Source organism: Chenopodium album, chromosome 11, assembly GCF_948465745.1.
Source record: "Chenopodium album chromosome 11, dcCheAlbu1.1, whole genome shotgun sequence".
NCBI lineage: Eukaryota > Viridiplantae > Streptophyta > Magnoliopsida > Caryophyllales > Amaranthaceae > Chenopodium > Chenopodium album.
In genome coordinates, this window is record NC_137844.1 from 33,199,474 (window position 1) to 33,212,376 (window position 12,903).

The window sequence follows — 12,903 nt, forward strand, 5'->3', positions numbered from 1 at the left end:
TTATCATTGATTTTGCATGTGGAACCCATATCCCTAGTGTTTAGACCTTTGATTATTTGTTGAATTTGATCTAGTTCATTTTAGTACCAACCAATATCTCATTTTCGACTCCGAGGTAGCTTGACTTAGACTTTAGTTTTCATCATTGCATTCCCTTGGGACCGACCCTTAACTTACCCTATATTCATATAAGGTTGGTTAGGTATTTACAAATTTAGTTTGGCTTGGGGAAAGGGTAGAAAACGACATGCATTTTCCTCTTGTCAAAATGGCGCCGTTGCCGGGGAATGCTATTGGTGCTTAGCTTTTGTTGTTGAGACTACTTCATTTTATAAAAAAAAAAATACAAAAAGATTTTGTTTCTTTAGGCTACACTTGTAGCCGTGCTACTAATATTTTTGTTTGAGTTTTGCATGCATAGAACCCGTGATCGTTCCCTTGTTCCCCTTGATCCGGAAATTGAGAGGACTCTTTCAAGAAGAAGAGTGGATAATAGATCCTTGGGTTATAGCTCTTCAAGTGAAGAAGAAATTCAAGAAGAGCAAGGAATGGGTGAAAATCCTAGAATAGCCTTGAAGGAGCTTGGAGTGCCCGGGGCATATAGGTTTGAGAGCGGAATAGCTCCACCTACTACTCCGGCAAATGACTTCGAAATCCGGCCGGCAATGATCACCTTGATTGAGAGAAGGCAATATAGTGGGGCTAAGAATGAGAGCCCATTGAACCATCTAAAAGAGTTTGAAAAATATTGCAACACCATCAAAGTCAATGGGGTTTCTCAAGAATTTATCCGCCTCAAGTTGTTCCCTTTCTCTCTAATAGGAAGATCTTTGGAGTGGCTAGACAAAGAGGTGAAGCCCAACTCCTTGAGAACTTGGGACGATGTCACAAAGGCTTTCTTGTCCCGCTTCTACCCCCAAAAGAAGACGGCGGAGGCAAGAGCCTTGATTCAAGGGTTCAAGCAAAGGCCGAGTGAAAGCCTTTACGAAGCATGGGAGAGATTCAAAGAGTATCAAAGGGAGTGCCCTCACCACGGAATCCCCACATACCAAGTGATCCAAATCTTCTATGGCGGTTAAAGTCCCCAAGGCAAGTCATGCCTTGATGGAGGGGTCGGGGGCCCTATCATGAACAAAACCGAAGAAGAAGTGGTGGACATCATTGAGGACGTGGTGACATATTATAGGGATTGGCAAGATGGGTAGAGGGACTCTTCAAGCAAGCAATCTTCATTGTACTCGGTGGACCATCTAAATGCAATCAACAACCTTTCCTCCCAAATGACAAACTTAGGAAAGGAGGTCACCGCAATCAAAGCTAAGTTGGAGAGCACTTCTTCCCCTTCTCAAGCTTCGAATCTTCCCTCCCAATTTAAGGGGAGAGGTACTCCTTCTAACTCTCAACCCCCTCCCTCTTCACATAATATGCCTTTGGGTTGCTTGTTTTGTGATGCATGTGGATCATATGATCATGACTCTAGTGCTTGTCCTAATGAATGTGTTGATGAGTTTGATAACCATGAGAGTGAACATGTGAATTATGTGTCGAATAATAATGGTCAACGGTTTGATAATCAAAGGGGTCAATGGAATAGGAACTTCCAAGGCCAAGGCAATTTTGACAACTATAACCAAGGTGGTGGTTATAGAAACCAAGGGAACCAAGGTTCTCGTGGTAGCTATAATAATCAAGGTTATAGTGGCCAAAATCAAGGCCAATATTATGGTAATCAAGGCCAAAATTATGGTAACCAAAACCAAAGTTATGGAAATCATAACCAAGGTAGTGGTAACCATAATCAAGGTGGTGGAAACCATAATCAAAGCTATGGCCAAAGTCAAAATAGGAGTAATTGGAACAATCAAGGACGGGGTAATTTTCAAAATAATTCTCAAAGAGGTCCCCCACCCGGGTTTGTTCCAAAAACTCAAGGTGAAAGTTCCTATTCTCAACCTTCTTCACCTAGGACTAATTTGGAGGAGATAATTGAGAATCAAACCAAGTTGTTGAACACATACATGGCCGTGAACGATAAAAAATTCAATGAAATGATGACCCACAATAAAATGCTTGAAAACCAAATCTCTCAACTTGCTAATGTCTTGAAAGATCATGCAAGCCCTTCTTCTTTACCTTCCCAAGGTCTTGACCCCAAGAAACCCGTGAATGCTATTGTTACTAGGAGTGGAAAGGTACTCGAGGAGGTATTGCCTAGGAAGGATGTAGATAAGGAGATTCCTAGGGAGGTTTTGGTTGAGGATGAGGAAAAAAGGGCATCACTGGATGAGGTAGTTGTTGAGACACCTAGAGAGGTGAAAGTAGAGAAAGAGATTGTGAGACCCAAACTCCCCTACCCACAAAAATTCATGAGACACAAATTGGATGAACAATTTGGGAGATTCATTGAGATGCTAAAACAACTCCACCTTTCTCTACCTTTTACCGATGTGATCAACCAAATGCCAAACTATGCCAAATTCCTCAAGGATATTTTGAGTGGGAGAAGAACTTGTGAGGTTGTGGAAACCATCAATTTGACCGAAAATTGTAGTGCTATCATCATGAACAAAATGCCACCCAAGTTGAAGGACCCCGGGAACTTCTCCATCCCTTGTGCAATTAACAAGATGCAAATTGATAATGCCTTATGTGACTTGGGAGCTAGTGTGAGCCTAATTCCATATTCGGTTTATCAAAGACTTGAGCTAGGGGAACTCTTACCTTCTAACATTACCTTGCAATTAGCGGATAGGTCTATCAAATTTCCAAAAGGTAAGGTAGAAGATGTCCCTTTGAGGGTGGGGAAGTTTGTGTTTCCCGTGGATTTTGTTGTTCTTGAAATGGATGAGGATGCCACCATTCCCATCATTTTAGGTAGACCCTTTCTTGCTACCTCGGGAGCCATGATTGATGTGAGAAATGCTAAGATCTCCCTTAAGGTGGGAGAAGAGGTTATAGAATTTGATTTGAATGAAAGCATGAAATATCCATGTTCTTCTTTGGAAAATTGTATGATGATTGATTCACTTGATATTGTTGTGTCTTCCATGCATGAGCACTTGCTCACTTCTAACGATGCTCTTGAGAATGTTTTGTTGAACAAAGACAAGGTAGGTGCTTCATGCAAGGAGATGACTTTCTATGAGGAGTTACTTGATGGAGGTGTGGAGGATGTGGATGAGCAAACATGTTTTGGAATCTCAAGCAATGAAGCTTTGCAAGCGACCACATCACAAGAAGGTAATGGTGTGCCTATGGTAGAGCTCAAACCTCTACCATCACACCTTAGGTATGAATTCTTGGGCCCTCATTCTACTTACCCCGTGATAGTTAGTGCATCCTTGAGCAAGAGCCAAGCTCAAGCGTTATGTGGTGTTTTGAGAAAACACCAAGGTGCTTTGGGGTACACAATTGATGACCTTAAAGGTATAAGCCCCGCTTTGTGCCAACACCACATAACGCTTGAGGAAGGCGCCCTTCCTTCTATTGAACGACAACGGAAACTACATCCCCAAATGGGAGAAGTAGTCAAGAAAGAGATCACCGAGCTTTTGAATGCGGGAATCATATTCCCCATCTCAAGCTCAAGGTGGGTCTCCCCCGTGCATGTCGTTCCTAAAAAGGGGGGTATGACCGTAGTTGAGAATGAGAAAGGTGAGCTCATTCCAACTAGAACGGTCACCGGTTGGAGGAAGTGTATAGACTATAAACATCTAAACACATCAACCAAAAAGGATCACTTCCCTCTCCCTTTTATTGACCAAATGCTTGAAAGGTTGACTAGGCACAAATTATATTGCTTCCTTGATGGATATTCGGGATTCTTTCAAATTCCTATTCATCCCGAGGATCAAGAAAAGACAACCTTCACATGCCCCTATGGTACTTTTGCATATAGAAGAATGCCCTTTGGATTGTGTAATGCTCCGGCGACCTTTTAAAGGTGTATGATGAGCATTTTTGGGGACATGCTTGAAGAGGAAATGGAAGTCTTCATGGATGATTTTTCTGTGGGAGGTGTTACATTTGAGGATTGCCTCAAAAATCTTGAAAGATGCCTAGAGAGATGTGAAAAGGTCAACTTGGTGCTTAATTGGGAGAAGTGCCACTTCATGGTGGAGGAAGGTATAGTGCTTGGGCACAAGATTTCAAATAGGGGCATTGAGGTGGATAAGGCAAAGATTGATGTGATTGAAAAACTTCCACCTCCGATAAATGTCAAAGGAGTGAGATCGTTCCTTGGTCATGCGGGTTTCTATAGGAGATTCATTAAGGACTTTTCATTCATTGCTAAGCCCCTAAATGACCTTCTTCAAAAAGATGTTGAGTTCAATTTAGATGACCAATGCTTGAAGGCATTTGATACATTGAAGAAGGCCCTAATCTCTACTCCTATTGTTCAAGGCCCAAGGTGGGATCTTCCTTTTGAGTTGATGTGTGATGCGAGTGATTGGGCAATTGGAGGTGTTTTGGGACAACGGGTAGACAAGAAACTTCATGTGATTTACTATATGTCCAAGACTCTCAATGGGGCTCAAAAGAACTACACAACAACGGAAAAGGAATTTTTGGCAATTGTGCACTCTTTTGAGAAATTCCGATGTTACTTGTTGGGTTCCAAGACCATAGTCTTCACAGATCATGCGGCCCTCAAGTATCTCTTTGCTAAAAAAGAGTCCAAGCCAAGGTTGATTCGATGGGTACTTGAATTGCAAGCTTTTGAGATTGAGATTAGGGACAAGAAGGGTGCGGAGAATGTTGTGGCGGACCATCTTTCTCGCCTTGAAGGGGATCAAATTCATGATGATGGTCTACCAATAGAAGATAGAATGCTTGATGATTTCTTGTATGCCATAGAGGTGAAGGAACTCCCATGGTATGCCGATTTGGTCAATTTTCTAGCATGTGGGGAGTTTCCACCCTCTTTCTCCAAGAACCAAAAGAAGAAGATCAAAAGAGAGGCAAGGCACTATTTGTTGGATGACCCTATCTTATACAAACGTGGGGTTGATGGCTTACTTAGGCGTTGTGTTCCAAACGAAGAGGTGCCTAGTGTTTTAAAAATGTGCCACTCGGATCCTAGTGGTGGACACATGGGTGTTTCCAAGACCGCTACTAAAGTTCTTCAAAGTGGTTTTTGGTGGCCACATCTCTTCAAGGACTCATGGGGCTTTGTTAAGTCATGTGACCAATGTCAACGAGTTGGGAACATTTCCAAGCAAAATGAGATGCCTCAACAACCTATCCTTGAATTGGAGGTGTTCGATGTGTGGGGAATTGACTTCATGGGACCATTCCCCCCTTCATACGGGAATCAATATATTCTTGTGGCGGTGGACTATGTTTCTAAGTGGGTTGAGGCCATTGCCTCTCCAACAAATGATCACAAGGTTGTATTGAAGTTGTTCAAGAAGATCATCTTTCCAAGGTTTGGTGTCCCAAGAGCAGTGATAAGTGATAATGGATCCCACTTTGTCCATAATGCCTTTCAAAAGATGTTGAGGAAACATGGTGTGCATCAACGATTTGGGCTTCCCTATCATCCTCAAACGAGTGGCCAAGTTGAGGTTTCAAATCGTCAACTCAAGCTTATTCTTGAAAAGACGGTTGCTCGCAATAGAAAGGATTGGTCGGACAAATTGGATGATGCTCTATGGGCTTATAGGACGGCTTTTAAGACACCCATTGGTACCACTCCATATTGCCTTGTCTATGGCAAATCATGCCATCTCCCGGTTAAGCTTGAACATCGTGCCATATGGGCCATCAAGAAGATAAATTTTGACTTAGCAAGTGCGGGAGAGAAGAGGTGGTTAGACCTTCATGAATTAGAGGAACTTCGACTTGATGCTTACGATTGTGCTAGCACCTACAAAGCTCAATCCAAAGAGGTTCATGACAAGTTGATTGAGAAAAAGGAGTTTTGTGTAGGTAACAAAGTCCTCCTCTATAATTCTAGAATGAAGTTGTTCCCCGGAAAACTCATGTCAAGATGGAGTGGTCCGTTCTTGGTGAAGGATGTTTTTGGTAATGGTGCCGTGGAAATTTCTCCTTTGGATTCCTCATCTTCATTTAAGGTTAATGGTCATCGGCTCAAGAAGTACTTTGATGGAGTGTTTGTTGGTCTTGTTCACAAAATGATTCTTTTCCAACCACCTTGAGTGGGGTGATGCTCGTCGAGCTAACGACGTTAACCAAAAGCGCTTACGGGAGGCAACCCGGATTCTCATCTCATTTTTCTTTTCTTTTCCTTCCTTTTCATTTTCCTTGTTTAGTTTTGATCTTATTTTGTGTTGGTTTTATGTTTGTTTTGAAGGTTGCCCATTGTCATCACTTGTTGGAAAGAAGGGGTTTTATGAAGAGTTTAGAGTGCAGGGGAGAGGGCTCCCCGAGGGCTTGGAGAGACCTCGGGGGCCTCTCTAGCTTTCAAAGGGAATTGCAATCAGGAACTTCCCGCGGTTGCCCCGCGGTCTCTCCGCGGGCGCGGGAAGTTTTGGAGAGGGCGCGGCAATTTTGGAGAGGGCGCGGCCCTTATTTCAGCTAAATTGAAGATTTTGGATCAGGAACTTCCCGCGTTTGCCCCGCCGTCTCTCCGCGGGCGCGGGAAGTTTTGGAGAGGGCGCGACAATTTTGGAGAGGCCGCGGCACCCATCAGGTATGAAAATCACAAATTTTGGGCAGGAACTCCCCGCGGTTGCCCCGCGGTCTCTCCGCGGGCGCGGGAGAGTTCCCGAGACCGCGGCATTATCGGGAGCGGACGCGGGGTCCTGGGTCTTCTTTAACCCGGTACTCCCTTCTTCTCTCTCTCCTCTCTTATTTTCTCATATTTTCTCTAATTTTCCCCTTTCTCTCTCTAAAACTCTCAAACCCTAACACCAAATCATCAAATCCTTACTCCTTTCTTCAAATTTCCATCAATTTTTCACAAAATCTACCTTATTTCTCCATTAACATCATTTCTACTCAAGTTTCTCGTGGTTTTTCGGCAAATTTCGGTAGAGTGTGGTGTTCTATGCTTGATTTGTGTCTCCAATCTTGGTATACTTCTAACCTTTGTATTATTCTTGTCAATTTCACTTGATTTCTTTACATTGGTTGGCATTATCTTGATTTTGAGCATGATTTTGTGTTTCATGGCTATTTTTGTGAAATTTGGTATTTTTGAGTGATGATTGTTTTTCTTGATAAATCTTGCATATATTTGATGGATGTTTGTTGATATTGGTATTTGTTGTGGAATTTTGGTTGTTGTGTTGATTGAAACAGGTACTTTGTAGTTTTTGGGGGTTTGGTTGGATTTGAAAGGAGGATTGTGAGTGTTTGAGGTGTTTATTGCTTGATTGAGGGAGTTGGATTATTCCTAGTGATTTTGTTTTGTGAATTTGTGTGGTAAAAAAAAACGAAAATGAATTTGTTGAGACGATCCAAGAGTAGCAAGAACCGCTCGACCCAATCTCCCGGCCAATCTTCTCAAGGCCAATATTCCAACCCTAACCCCCAAACACACTCTTCCACCCAAGATGACGCCCCTCCTCCTCTACCACCTCTAAAATTGTGGAACCGGTCTAAACAATTGCCCATTTATAACAAAATTAAAGACCGACGGTTTAGACCCACCCGCCATTATTTTCGTGACGATATGGCCAAGCTAGGGATAGATAATGATCTTGATGTGCTTCTCAATAACCTAAGTTTAGGTGAGTTTTTGAAATCTAACCCCCGCACCTACTTGGAGCCTTCAATTGAGTTTTTCTCCACCTTTGAGTTCAATAGGGTCGGGGAAACCGACTACATCATCTCCTTCCAACTCTTCAATGTTAAGCACACCATGAACCTAGCCGAGTTTAATGTGGCCCTAGGTTTTAACCCAAATGGTGATATCTTCGAGCCCCTTATCTCCCATGCCCAAAGTGAGTATAATGAGGTTGCTTGGTGGAGAACCATAGCCCACAAAAAGCAATTTGACTCCAAAACTTCCCTTGCTAGTGAGATCATTCATCCGGCCCTTAGGATCCTCCATAGAATTCTCGGGTACTCGGTTTATAGTAAGCAAGATTTGGGAAAGTTGTCTCGAGAGGAGATCATGGTTTTGTGGATGGCTACTAAGCCGGAGTTGGGATCAAGGATTAATTTTGGGTACATTTTCATGGAAGGGTGCAAGGAGATCATGCATGGGGTGAAGACGGGGGAGGTTCATTGTGGGGGCATGGTGACCTGTTTGGTGAGGTATTTTAACCAAGAACGGTTCTTAGAGTCTTGCACTCCGGTTGGAGGGAGTGAAGACATTTGGATTAGTTTGAGGCAGGTTAACACCCTCCGTTTCATAACTAGTACTAAGAGAGCCGGTACCTACTCTTGGCTAGTGAGGAATACCCACCATTGCCTTCTCCCTAACCCGGCCGCTACCTACATTTTTCGCCAAGCTAGGATTGTTTGGAGACTTTCCATGCAAGGTGTGTTCTCTGACCACCAAACTCTTTCTTATCAAACTAGCGCCTTGTAAGACGCTAGTGTACGTAGGGGGTAGGTCGCACCTCCGGTCAACTACCCTTATGTGCCGCCCCAACAAGGGCCGGTGCCTTCCCGGGGTGGTGACGGCCTCCCTACGTACCCTTATTGGCAAGGGGTTGAGACCCCCGATGTGCCAAGGCGCAACTTCCCGCCTTATGATTATAGGGTCCCGGGGGGGGGAGTGATTACAGGGGTGACCCCGCTTATTATTATGTTGACCCCCGTCACCCCGAGCCCCTCGTTCAACAAGAGCCCTTTGACCAATTGACCCCATCCCAACAAGACCTATTTAAGGGTCATTATGGTTTTCCTCCCAGTTTCACCGGAGGTTGGGATGAGGGTGATGGTTTTGGAGGTAATGATGGTGCCGGCCCGAGTGGCCATTAGTCCCCTCTTTGCATATTTGTCTCCCTTTTTGTTCTCCCCTTTTCCCTATTTTTGCATGTTTGTCGGCATCGGGGTCGATGCTTTCATTTTGTGAGGGGGGAGGGTCAAAAAGGATGTGTTAGCATGGGGACGGCATCTTGGGCTCGGTGGGAAGTTTTTGATAAGGTTTTTGGTGGATCTTGGCTATTGGTCTTGTTGTTTTGTTGCTTGTTGTTGTTTGTTTCTTCGGATGATGGTTTTTGGGATCTTTCTAAAAAATTCAAGGAAATAAATTTTTGGTTTCAATGATGATGGGTTCTTCTAGGTTTTTGTATATAGTTAGTGTTTTAGTTTTTTTTTTTATTGTTTGCTTTTGTTTGGAAGTTACTAACAATTTCACTTTGTATATATAACTTTCTTTTCTTTTACTCACTTTGTTCGTAGCTCATGCTTTGGATTGCGGAGCCCTTTGGAGAAGCTCGTTCTCACTCTTTGGGTATTTTAGTCTAGCACGGACGCTTGGTGAGGCCTTTCTTATTTTACTCCTTTTTATTTTCACTTCTTTGTTTTCTTGGTTGCTTAGATTAAGATTAGACTTAGGGGAAGTTGAACGGTTCGAGGATGTATGAGTTTAACACCTAGTGTGTTTGGGGTCTTTGGCGATGTGGCCATTAGACCACTTGTATGTCGATTGGGATAAATGTGTTATGATTGCATCTTTGCCCTTTCCACTTTCCCTTTCTTATCTTTGTCTTAGTTTTCCATCTTTTCCTTTCTTTTCTTATCTTTTGTTCTTGTTGGTGTGCATATCTTTTTGAGGCTTTCTTTTTACTTTTTTTTTTTCTCTTTTTGAAAGTCGGACTTGTATGCAATGGGCTCTTGCTCTTGAATAATAGTCTTCCTAGGTAATTATGGTATGCACGGTTTGAGATTACGTTTGGTTGATTCTAGGATAAAGCATGCTAAGGTAGTTGTCTAGAACTAGAGGGATCATGAAGCCGGATTCTACTTGTTTGTGGCATGTTTGGTAGTTGCTCCCTATCTTCAATTTGACACCCTTAGTGAGTTCTTGCTACAACCATGTGAGGTGTATATTTGTTCAAGCTTTCATCAAATTCTTGCATGAGCGGCATGGATCCTTGATTTTCGCAAACCTAATCTAGAATCTTAGCATATGATTCCTAAGACCGTGACCGAACTACCTAGGAAGGACAAGGGCAGCTTTTTCGGGGTGGTATTTTTCATTTTTAGGATAGTTTTATTCATTTTCTTTATTTTTGGGTTTACATTTGCCTTCTTGCAACCATTTGAGCCTTATCCCTTCTTTTCAAGCCACATCTTTAGATCTTTGGCCTTTTGTTTCATTTTCTTTCTTTTCTTGTTTTTGTGAAGCAAATTGATCATATTTGATGGAGTTTACGGTGGTGAAGTTGGATGTTGGGTTTTTATGAGTGCAAGATTGTGTTAAGTTTGCTTTGTGAATAATGGCAAGTGTTCGTGTAAAAGCCGTCCTAAATCATAAAAGGCATGGACTAATAAATTGCATTATAGAAAAAGCCGTCCGAATTTAGCAAAAGGCAAGGACATTGCAAGTTTAAGTAAAAACAAAGAAAAAAAATTGAAAAAAAGTAAAAATTCAAAAATATTTTGTTGTAATCTTTTCTCCTTCTAAGCATTGAGGACAATGCTTCTTTTAGCTTGGGGGGGGGGGGGAAAGCGTTATTTCTTCACGCTTTTTGGTCTTATTTTAGTAGAGTATTGCGTTGAATAAGCTTGGGGGTGTTAATACATTTTTTGTTTGGTGATTACTTAAGTTTGGTGTTGAGATTTGGCCGGTCTTTGCTTCACATTTTAGGATAACCACCAAATTTTTAAATTTTTAGCCTACCTTAACCCTTCTTGCCTTACGTTACAACCTTGGGGAAAGACCTTTGGACCTAGGAGTTGAGTCTTTCATCGGTGGAGGGAATCTTAGGTTGTGGACTAAGGAAAGGGGATGCGAAATCAAGATGTCGAGTAGCCTAAAAACTTTGATCTTTTTCCGGTTCCTTCGCGGAATCTATGAGATGCTCACTAAGGGGAGATATGAGATTAGTAGGGGGAACGCGGTAAGATTGTTTGGGATGAAGGTGGAGCGTGATAACTAGTTCCTATGCTTAGCATATTTATGTTTCAATCAACCTTAGGTATCTTTTAACATGCATACCATATTTCACTTTAGAAAGTTTGTTATTCATTTGAATTATAGTCTCTTTGTAAAGTCCATTTCGTAAAGAATTTGTTTCCTTTTTCCTCTTTCTGCTCTTTCTTTGGTTTGCCTCTTGGGGGTTTGGTGGAGAGTTATGGGTAAACTCTTAGGAAACCCTTACGAGAGCATCACTCGTCCTCTTGAGCGATCTAGGGGTTCAAAATGGCTTGTTGTAGCTAAAAACAACCGTGATTCCTACGACAGTGAGTCCTAGTGTAAATTCTTACCCCTCTTTTTCTTTTTATTTTTCCCTTCTTGGCCTTTGTTTTGCTCGGGACGAGCAAAAGTCTAGCTTGGGGGAATTTGATGAGTGTCATTTATGGCACTCATAAGGTAGTCTTTTAGGTTATTTCTTTCCCTTTTTGTTGCTTTTTTCTTTTAGTTTTGGCCCTTTTTCCTTTAGTTTCTCCTTTTTCCTCTTTCTTTATGTTTCTCGTGTTTTTATCGTGTTTTTCCTTTATTTTGCTCTTTTTCCCTTTTATTTCCTTCCTTTGTTTACTTGTGTAGGTACTGTGAGATTCACCTTGGCAAAGGATGCAATTCGGGACCTCAATGATCAAGCAAGGAAGAAGCATTTGGCTAGAGAGGGCTTGGAGAGACCTCGGAGAGGTCTCCATGGCTTTTCTCCAGGCCGCGGGCGCGGGCAATTTGGAGAGGTCTCTCCGCTCAGAGAGACCGCGGCTCCCCTGATCAGCCTTTGGGAGTAGGGGACTTCGCCTCGGGCGCGGGTCATCGAGCCGCGGGCGCGAGCCCCTGAGGCCGCGGGCGCGGGTGCTGCCCAGGCAGCCCGCGGAGGGTTCCGTACCCATTTTTCCGCGAGCGCGGGCTTATCGAGATAGATCGCGGGAGCTGCCGTTTTCTTCTTAGCCTATAAATAGAATTGTATTTCCTTTTTGAAGGGGACTTTTTGATAATTTTCATTAGCTTAGTTTTAGAGAGAGAAGTTAGAGAGAAGTTCTTGGTTTTGGATTTGTAACTCAACATTTGATCAATCAAGTTTGGATTTCTTCATTTTCAATCATCAATTTTAGTGAGATTCTCTTCTTTCTTTCATCTTTTACTTACTTGTTATTTGATTCTTTTGCTTGATGTTTGTTTTTCTTGGATTTGAGTTTGATAATATTGAATACTTTGATTTCTATTAGATTTTGATATAGAATGATGATCAATGCAATTTCTAGTTATTTGTTCTTCAATTTCACCATGATTAGTGAGTAGATTAGTTGCTAGGGAAAGGGGGAAGCATGTTTGATTAATGGAAATGCTAGTTGATGCTCTTTGATTGGTTGATTTGTTGCAATTAAATTGGTTGACATAGTTTTGCATGAGATTGATTAGATTAGGATTGATCACCCTATAAGATTAATCTAGATTGCATTGCAACTCTTAATGACATGACCAATTGATTTAAAGGTTGCTCTAATTGATTGAGTTTGCTTATGATTCTTCTTGGTTTGCCTTTCATAGTGACCACTAGATTGGCCTATAGGAGATAGTATTTGAACTCTCTTGATTGCTACTATTGTTTGTCCATTGCAATACTTAAATTAATTGATTGAGCTTTAATCTAGCATTATCATTGATTTTGCATGTGGAACCCATATCCCTAGTGTTTAGACCTTTGATTATTTGTTGAATTTGATCTAGTTCATTTTAGTACAAACCAATATCTCATTTTCGACTCCGAGGTAGCTTGACTTAGACTTTAGTTTTCATCATTGCATTCCCTTGGGACCGACCCTTAACTTACCCTATATTCATATAAGGTTGGTTAGGTG

General features: G+C 42.1%; 1 pseudogene; it reads right to left on the reverse strand.

Annotated features, from left to right (window-relative positions):
• Positions 1 to 940: 940 nt before the first annotated feature.
• On the reverse strand, positions 941 to 1,039 carry LOC145569661 (small nucleolar RNA R71; annotated as a pseudogene).
• Positions 1,040 to 12,903: the final 11,864 nt, after the last annotated feature.